This window comes from Harpia harpyja, chromosome 3 (assembly GCF_026419915.1).
Source record: "Harpia harpyja isolate bHarHar1 chromosome 3, bHarHar1 primary haplotype, whole genome shotgun sequence".
NCBI lineage: Eukaryota > Metazoa > Chordata > Aves > Accipitriformes > Accipitridae > Harpia > Harpia harpyja.
This window is the reverse complement of record NC_068942.1, coordinates 14,009,086-14,019,057: the sequence shown is the minus strand read 5'-3', so window position 1 is coordinate 14,019,057 and position 9,972 is coordinate 14,009,086. Positions and strand designations below refer to the sequence as shown.

Sequence of the window (9,972 nt, the reverse complement as noted above, 5' to 3'; positions counted from 1 at the left end):
ACTGGCAATTTAACTATACAGCTGTACAAAAACTGTTGCAGCTCATTGATGCATGATTAATGTTAATCTTTTATATGTTATATTCTAAGAGAGACATGAAAAAAGCACAATGATCAAAGACCCATTTCATTCTTATGTTACTACTGAAGTTTAAATCTTATTGGAATAATAACTCAGTTGCAAAGTAAAATTGAAGTTTCTTCCCATTATTAGAATGTCCTCTTTCATATTTACAATTCAAAGTTACCTATCTATTAAGCATTATCTCATACCAGAGAAACTTCCACTCCCCACTAATTAAACTAAAGTCTTATTTTTATTATTGATTGGAGTGCAGTTTAAGGCTGTATTCTAAGGTGGTGTATCCAGTTCTTGTTTAAGCCATAAACCAGCAATTTTACTCGTAGCTATTTCAGCATTGTGCTTGTAAGAATTAACTGGGTTTTTTTTTTAATTATTTAATTTTGTACCCATTATGATTACTTCTGAGTCTAGATGCAAAAGTAGGTCCCGATCATGTAATTGGCTCCACTTAGGTTCCATCTTTACATTTTTTCAAAGCTTCATTTATTGCCACAGGACTTTCTTGGTCCAGCTATTAATATTTTTCTTCCATGCATATAAATTAGCACTGGGTTTGTAAAAAGCTAGACATATACAAATTCATTAAATCTATAGAATACATATTCCTACATACACTTTTTTTCTTTAAAAGCGGGGAGGGGAAATTCTATTGGACTCAAAGAACAAAGCACAAGGATAAGACATTAGATAAAATATATTGGTATTCATAAACAAGACTGTAGATTTTCTAAGAATAAGCCTGAACAAGACATGACGTTTGCATAAGCAAAATAGAATGTAAAAGTTGGTGCAAAACAATTTTATTGGTATGCTATTGAACCGTAAGGAGAAAAAAAAAAAAAGACTTCTGTAGAATTCTTTACGTCCTGCTATGCTGCTATTGCATATTTGCTATTGCAAGTATTAATGACTTGGCTGCCTCATTTAAATGTTTGATGAAGACAATATAGAAGAAACTGCAGAAACTGTTGTGGTTAGGCCCAGAATTTAGAATGTCCCCCAGTAAAGTGAAAAAGTGGAAAAATAAGAATGATATTCAACAGGGACAAGCACAAGGTTCTACAGTTGGGGGAGAATGAGTAGCTCAGCAAATGCAAGAGAGGAAACAGCTAATCAGGGAGTAGTTAAGCAGAAAAGCACCTAAACTTTATTGTAACAAGGCAAATATGAATCTACAATATCATGTTGTTGCAAAGGAGACAAACACCATATTGGGATTTCTGAATAAGGTGGGAACCTGAAAACACTAATAATAGTCTTTCCTTCCACTCACTACTTTGGTTGTGGTCTTTTCTGTACTATATACAGTTCTGCACACTGTAATGCAGTGATAGAGACCAATTAGAAACACTCTGGCAAAAGCAGTTATAACTATGAGATGCTTAGAATTAGTCTAGAGAAGAGTAGACTGGGGGACACACAAGATAATCACAGAATGGTTGAAACTGGAAGGGACCTCTGGAGGTCAACTGGTCCAACCCCCCCTAATCAAGCAGGGCCACCTAGAGCTGGTTGCCCAGGACCATGTCCAGACAGTTTTTTGATATGTCCAAGGTGGGAGACTCCACACTCTCTCTGAGCAATCTGTGCCAGTGCTTGGTCACCCTCACAGTAAAAAAGCGTTTGCTGATGTTCAGAGCGCACTTCTTGTGTTTCAGTTTGTGCCCATTGCCTCTGGTCCTGTCACTGGGCATTACTGAAAACAGCCTGGCTATATCTTCTTTGCACCCTGTCTTCAGGTATTTATATCCATTGATAAGATCCTCCCTGTGACATCTCTTCTCCAGGCTAACCAGTTCCAGCTTTCTCAGCCCTTCCTCATATGGCAGATGCTCCAGTCCCTTCATCATCTCCCTTTGTTGGATTCTTTCCAGTTTGTCCATGTGTCTCTTGTACTGGGGAGCCCAGAACTGGACAGAGTACTTCCGGTGTGGTCTCACCAGTGCTAGGTGGAGGGGAAAGATCACCCCCCTCAACCTGCTAGCAACACTTCTCCTAATGCAGCCCAGGATACCATCAGCCTTCTTTGCCACAATGGCACATTGCTAGCTCATGTTGAACTTGGTGTCCACCAGGACCCCCAGGTCTTTTTCTGCCAAGCTCCTTCACAGCTGTTTGGACCCCAGCCTGTACTGTACATGGGGTTGTTCCTCCCCAGGTGCAGGACTTTGCACTCGCCTTCACTGAACTTCCTCAGATTCCTGTCAGGCCATTTCTCCAGCCTGTCGAGGTCCCTCTGGATGGCAGCACAATCCTCTGTGTATCAGCCACTCCTCCCAGGTTGGTGTCATCAGCAAACTTGCTGAGGGTACACTCTGCCCCATCATCCCAATCATTAATGAAGATGTGGAACAAGACTGGGGGCAGGATTGACCCCTGGGGTGCACCACTAGTCACTGGCCTCCAACTAGACTTCATGCTACTGATCACCATCGTGTGGGCCTGGCCATTCAGCCAGTTTTCAATCCACTTCACTGTCTGCTCAGCAAGCCCATACATCAACAGCTTCTTTATGAGAATCTCACAAAATCCTTACTGAAGTTGAGGTAGGCAATATCCACTGTACTCCCCTCACCCACCAAACCAGTTACTTAATTTTAAAAGTTTATCAGGTTGGTCAAACATGACTTCACCTTGGTGAATCCATGCTGACTACTCCTAATGATTTTCTTATCCTTTATGTGCCTGGAAATAATTTTTAGGATTAGCTGCTCCATCACCTTCCTATGGACTGAGGTGAGGCTGACTGGCCTGGAGCTCCCTGGGTCCTCCTTCTTGCCCTTCTTAAAGATAGGAGTGACATTTGGCTTCCTGCATAATATTTCTTCAGATGTTCAGAAGAGAGTTTTAGGGAGAGGAACAAAGTCATCTGTATGTCCTCTGCAGGAAAGAGGAAGAGTTATGAGTGTCAATTGCCATAAAGCTGTTTAAGGCAAACATCAGAATCTTTTATAACAATAAGGATTGCTAAGCCATGAAAGCCTTCATGGGTAGACTGCAAAATATGGCAGTCTATTGGAGAATATTGTACACTGTATTGTGATGGGCACCAAATAAAATAAAATAAAATAAAATAAAATGTCCAAGCCATGCTTCTATATCCAAAGGTATTCAGACTCAGGGCAAGTTTTTATTCTTTCATGGCTCTTAGTAGTGTTCTATTTTAGGCCTCTTAGTAATGTAATACACTTTGGTGTATCTCTTAAACAATAAAGTGAGTCAACATGTAAGTCTTGAACTAGGCCAGGTTGTTCAAATGTGAGATATTAATTCTAGAGTTATGGGGTATCATCTGCAAAGACTCTAGACATTCCTGCCTAAGACCTGTCAGTGAAAGTTATTAGATAATCCCATCTTGCTAGACAGTAAGGAGGGAGAAGAAAACTATCAGATGTACAGATCAGTGAATTGCTATGAGAAACATCATGCCTGCTGTGTTACACAGGCCAGTACTTTTAAAATTAACAATAACACACAATGGGTACAAGTTCCTCATCAATTAAAAGTTCAATTTTGTATCTGATCCATCAAACTGATATACGGATGTAACCTATGGCTCACTGTCTCCCTCAAGTGGATAATACAAGAACAGGGATTTATTTCTTCCAGACAGATTTTTTTGTTTTATTCCATCTTGCTTTGACTCATTCTTCTGTTTGAGGGGCAAGATCTGATACATGCAGCCAGCTTGACCAGGAATATGAGTATACAAGGTTATCATTAAAAGCTGCAACCAGCTGTGAAGAGCAAAACTTGGGAGGATTTTCCTTGGCCAAACTTAACAACAATTCTTTCTTTGCCCATGAGCTGTACCAGAAGTCCTTATGCCATAGCAGTAGGACACAGATTTCCTGAAAGACCACCCAGTGTTGTTCACAACTGCAAAAGGATAAAAAGATAAAACAACGGCTGGCAGGAAGAACAAAATACTCAGTTGTCTGCAGCCTGAAGCCCCAAAAGTTTGCTTCACTGTTTTCTATGGCAGGGCACAAGCTGTGAACCACTCATCTTGAAAAAGTCCTCAGATTTGGGTCATTAATTTGGACAGAATTTGTTTAGGGCTGTTAAGCCTTAGCATCCAGAATGCCTAACAGATTATTTTAGTTATTTTTGGGTCTTTGTAGATCTGGCTTTTTTTAAAAATGCCATGGAAACTCTTTTGAAAGATCTTAAATTCTGTCAGTGTTTATATTATCATAGCTGACCCAAAATGAAAGATAAAGCAGTAAAGAAAAAAAAAAGTATTAAATATTCAGATGTACTGAGTATTAGGGATAGATTTCTGTGGGGAACAAATTTATCTGTCATCCTTAGGTAATTTCATTTTGGAAGTTTAAAGGAATTAGGCTACAAGTTTACATTACTTCTAACTTTGAGGTGTAAATGCACTTAATGGGGTGGGAATGTGAATAACCCAGATTATTTTGTTCTATATGTTTAGAAATAATGTTGGGAAAAACAAACAAAAGCAAAAATAAGTCTCATAAAGACCTTTGCAACTTTGTTTACTTTTTAATAGGGTTAAATTCGTATTGGCTCTTATAAAACTTGTTTCAAATAGCTGGCAAAAAGATGACACATGTATATTCTTATTTCATAAAGTTTTAGATTTCAATAAAAATAATCAACAATAACAAAGAAGCAAGCAAGCAAATACATTTGGGGTTTTTTTCTTGGAAGAGTCCAGGACCTTGTGTGACAAATTCTCTGGTACACCTTATTTTGAATACTGACGAGCTGGGCCTGTATGTTTCTTTCTGGTGGTCAATACTGATAAAGTTCAAAGTTCCCACAGTGTAATTGGGAAGAAACATAGCAAGAAACTTTGTCAGTATTGAAATGATGGGGGTTTGTAGTAGTCAAAGCCTGAGAAAAGAGAATCCCAGAGTGTCTTCCCATTATGTCACTGACTTGCAGTGTGATCTTTGGCTTGTTGTTCCAACTTTCCCGCTCCAACGTATTTCATTTGAGTAATAATGAGACATATGCAAATTCCCTAAAAATTCCAATTGATGCTTGTTGGTAACAGGACTGGTGACATTGGGAACCTCTTTCCTGTCTGAGGGAGGACCAGATTCTGCGTAAACTGTTGTTGGCTGAGGAAACCATTGAGGGTTCCACGTCTGGACAGAAATGTAACCCAGGCAACGAGGGAAAAGACTCTGCATCAATGTCGTTGAGGCGAAATGATTACATGAAGGTATTACACAATGTATCTGCAATATCAGAACCATTCTGGGGACTGAAATGACACATCCCTTTTCTTCCCCTGCCTTCCTTTCTCTCATCTTAGCAAGACACCTTTGAGTCACGTATTTTTACGTTTGCCTTGTTTGCTGTTTGTGCTCTGGTCAGAAACCTCTGGGTAGTAACAACGCAGATGCAGTCAGTGATAAAAGAAGAGGGACGGCATCACCGAGTCGCAGCTCGCCCAAATGTTTGCTCATCCGACCTCGCACGCTTCGCACCCTTTGCCTGCCCTCAGCGTTTGCCCGCCTCGCCTTCCCGCGGCGATCACTTGGTCACTCCCGTGGCGATCCCCGCCATTGCTTTCCCTCCTGCAGGACCCCCCAGAGCTCAGCTTTCCGCGGCGTTGGCCAACAAGCAACCCGCTTACTCCTGGCGTGTGGCACCTCCTGCCCAGCTCCCTTTACCTCCTAAGGTTGCATGAGGCGCTTTGCTTTAGCAGTGCGTTTGGTTTTTACACGAGTTATCTCCATTACAGCTTCAGGCAAATGAACTGACTAATGAATTTTCTGTCGGCCATGGAAGTGCGCTGCAAGTAATTAAGGGATGTGCTGTGGGGCCGATTAAGCTGCAAGTCACAGCGGGCAGAGCCCAATCGCGGCGAGCCCGTCGCGCTCTGTGCCGCCTGCGCTCGGCTCTACAATGGGATCATTGTCTATTTATTTACTTCGCACAACAACTCTGCTGTTTACTCAATTATAGGAGCTTTTCAGTCACCAACCCCCACCCGCCGCAGCCCCATCTCTTCGGCGCTCTTCGAGCCCCCCCGCCCCCGATAACCAGGGCTCCCTAGTTGATCCCTCGGGCGGATGGAGCGGGGCAGCGCCTGAGCACCTTTGCGGGGTGCGGGCAGCTGTCCCCCGCGGATGCGGGAACGGGAATTTTCCGTCACGGATAGGCGAGGGGACGGGGATTTTCCTGTCAAACTGCGCGGCACGTCTGCCCAGAGATCAGACCTCGGGAAGGCTGCGGGATGGAGGGGACGCGCCGGGGAAATCCTGCACCGCTTCGAGGCACGTCCGAGCCGCGGAACAAAATGGGGAGCAGCAGGGAAGAGGCAGCCAGACGCCTGGGGCTGGGCTGGGCGAGAGAGGAAAGCGCTGGCAATCCCGCCAGGGGACCGCACTTCACACCCCAGCTCGTAGGGGAGGCCCTGGCCCTATTAGCAGAGCTTCCCCTCCCGCAGCTTTGCCGTTTAGGAGCGAGCCCGGCGGGGGGGGGGACGGACGGGCAGAGGCGGTCGCGGCTCCCACGGGGCGCGTCGCCTTCCTTGCTCGCCCTCGCAGGAGGTTTCTCCCCCCCCCGCCCGCCCGGACCCTCTTCCAGCCTGGATGGGGAAAAAGTGCCCGAGCCCAGTCCCCGCTGGTGCAGGGAAGGAGCGGGGACAGGCGGGCTTCAGCATGAGGAAGGAGTCGAGAAAGAGCCGAAAGCACCCGCACTTTTTCTAGCACCCCCGCAGGCTGCGGTAGGTGCTCACTCCCGCACCCCCGGGGCAGAACAGGGACGGGCAGGGGTTGCTGAGCACCGTTTTGCAGGCGGCAGGGCTCCCCCCCCCTCCGCACTCCCTCGGTGTTTACAAAACGGGCTCGGGGACCCTGATTAAGGAGCTCGGACTTCTAACGCCCTGAAAACTCGCCGCCCGGCGAGCGCGGGGGAGCTCCCCTCGGGGCACGGCGGGGGGAGGAGCGGCGGAAGCGCTTCTGCTTCGCCGGCCGCCCCCGAAGCCCTGCGGCCGCCGGTAGCCGGCGGGGCGGGCGGGTAGCGGCGGGGGCGGCGGCGGCGAGTCTTGGCGTTGCGGGGAGCCGGGAGCGGCGGCCGTGGAGAAAGCGGGTTTCTGCTCCTTTAAAGGGGGCCGTGCAGCGCTCCGACCGGGAGGCGGATCTCCCTCCTTCCTTCCTTCCCTCCATCCCTCCTTCCCTCCCTCCTCCCCCCTTCCCTCCCTCTCTCCCTCCCTCCCTCCTCCCTCCCTCGCTCGGCCGCCGCCGTCAGTGGTGCCCGGACGCCGGCTGCACCGCAGCCCGGGCAGTCCCCGGCGTCCTGCCACCGCCCTTCCTCCCCCCGCCTCCGCCTTCCTCTCCCTCCCAGCTTCCCCGCCCGCAGCTCAAGGTAGGAGGATGTCCCGGGGTCTCCGGCTGGCCGCCACGGCCGGAGGGGTTGCATGCAAGTGAGGGGCTGCGGGGGGGCCGGGGGGGGTGGCGGCCGGGGATGCACTGTAGCCGCGTCGTGCCGAGAGCCGCACACCGCGACGTCTCTCGGCCAGGTGTCTCCGGGCAAAGGCGGGCGCTGAGCACTGCTGGGCTGGCCGGCTCCCGCCGCCCGGGTCTGTCCCTCCCGTGGGGCAGGCAAACCTGTCGCCTTCCTCTCTTCCTTCCCGCGTTGCTCCGCACCCTCAGAGCCGCCGCTGTCTCCGCCGCCCTGGAGGTGGTAGGGGTGGGAAGCGGAGGCGAGAGGGCAGGGCAGCGCAGCCCCCCGCTGCCCCCTGCCCGGCCCCCGCGGTGGCCCGGAACTGTGTCGTCCCGTCCCCCCCCCCCAGCCGGAGCGCTGCTCCTGGGCCGGGCTCAGGGATGTGTCCCCCGCTCTCCTGGGGGAGCGGAGGTGAGAAACGGGCTCTAACTTTGCTAGAGTTGTGGGTGGACAACAGTCTCTACTTCCGCGAGGTCTCCTCCTGCCCCTACCCGGCCCCCACCGTACGGCGCAGCCAGCCCCCCTTTCGGCTTGTCGGCAATCCTGTCGTTTATTTCTGAACAAATTCAGCATTCTTTGGGTGAGCATCCATCTCTAACCCAGCCAGGGCGCTGACACTCTCTCTGTGTAAAGCAAGAGACATTCCTGCCTACGGAGTGGAGGCATAATTGCGAGAGCCGTGCGCGCACTGAAAAGGAATGAATACATTATAATGAAAACCTCTCTTCACGTTTTCCTTAGAAACTTTTGGGGGACTAGAGCATGGAAAACGTTAAACATCCTCCTTCTCCTCCCCAAATCTTTCCTAGCTTCCCCAACCCCAAAGCAAACTGAAGGGACGAAAGGCTGATCTGTAGATAATGTCATAAATGTTTATTCTTGCTGCTTCAAACCTGCTAGGAAAGTGCATTGCTGTGATACTCAAAAGTGCCTGAAGAAGTAAGTCTATTGCATACTTAGTTCGTTAATTAGAATACACGTCTTTCCACCAGCTAAAAATTAATTACCATCTTAAAATGTCATTAATCATCGGCGCAGCAGAAACTTGGTTGTAAATTTGGACTGAGCTAATAACAGACAGAGGAGAACCTATGGTTTTTATAGCTGGTGGGAGTGAAGTGCAAGTGGCCCGCAATGTGTTTTTAAATTATAATATCAACATTCATTTGAATAGTTTGGCAAACGTTTAAAAAGGGAGGGCTGTTACTGCTTTGTCAGCAAAGCTGCAATACTTGTTTCTAGAGATCTGGAGATGCTGGTCGGGTGTTGCGGTAAACGATGGCTCTCCTCACACCAGATTGCAACAGCAGGAGGACAGTGGTGGCATGTGAATCTGAAGCGTTCGCAGGGATTTGCCGAAAAATATCCGAGAAACAAAGCTTTGGGGACTGTGTGTTATACACATACTAAATTAGTATCAGTTGTTGTTGGGAGAGGACAAAACAGTAGATTAAGTGATATAAAAATCTTATCATCGGTTCTCAGAGATACAGCTATGACCCGAAAATGAAAGCCATTTCCTTTTTAAAGTAATATGGTAAAACTATACATCCCAGTAGGTGGCAGCTAGCTGGAACTGGGTTAACTTTTATTATGATAACGGCACATAAAAATAAGATCTGAAGGAAAAAGCGCCTGATATAATAAGGTAATCAGAATCACATCTCTCTCCTTTCCAAATGAAACATGATGTACATAAGGTCACCATTTGTACTTGACACATACCTAAAAATTTAGTAGGCTTTTATTACCCAGAAAAGATTTAAAGGCCTCAGATTGTCTATTCTTCTTTCCCCGTCTATAGCTGGAATACTATTTTTCACATCAGCTTCACTTGAACATTGTCCTTGTGTATTAAAGATGTATTACCACCATGCCTATGACAGATGACCAAAATGTAAAACAAATCAAAACATATATCCAAGGAATTGTAGATTTTCCAGTTGCTGATCCCTAAAGTGTGGAGGGCAGTTTCACAAAGACTTTAATCTGAACAGAACTGTGTAACAGTGGTAAGAAGCCCCCCAAACACGAGACCAGCTTCTCCAATATAACATTTCATTGGGGATTTCCAACCTTTGAACTGTACGTCTCACAGGGAAGGAAATATGAAAGGCGTTAAGAACATTTACCTGCTTTCATATTGAAATCATTCTGGAGGGTGGACAAAAGTATCTTTTTAAAGGTTACCCTTCCTTGTCCCACTGTCCCCCGAAGGAGAAATGAAGCTAAAGCCCAATTAGCAGAAAGGGAGTCTAGGGTGGTAAAGTCTGAGGCTTTAGTTCGTTGCACAGTCTGTAAGTGATCTTCAGTCACCAAATATTTAGGGAGTTCTAAACATCCGATGTCTTGCAAGATTTACTTTTTGATAAGGAACTGATATTCTTGAGAAAATAATTCTGGATGAACTACGATCTTCCTTCAGGGTGGGAGCTAGGGTTTGAAAGAAGGGGGAGG

General features: G+C 47.0%; 1 protein-coding gene across 3 annotated transcripts in view; it reads left to right on the top strand.

Moving 5' to 3' along the window:
* The first annotated feature begins 7,314 nt into the window (after nt 1–7,314).
* The window catches only part of GRIK2 (glutamate ionotropic receptor kainate type subunit 2), a 432,874-nt gene continuing 430,216 nt past the window's right edge, over nt 7,315–9,972 (top strand). For all 3 annotated transcript variants that reach the window (XM_052781434.1, XM_052781430.1, XM_052781433.1), the window contains exon 1: nt 7,315–7,437. The gene's annotated coding sequence lies outside the window, so the exon portion shown is untranslated. The remainder of the gene's footprint in view (nt 7,438–9,972) is intronic.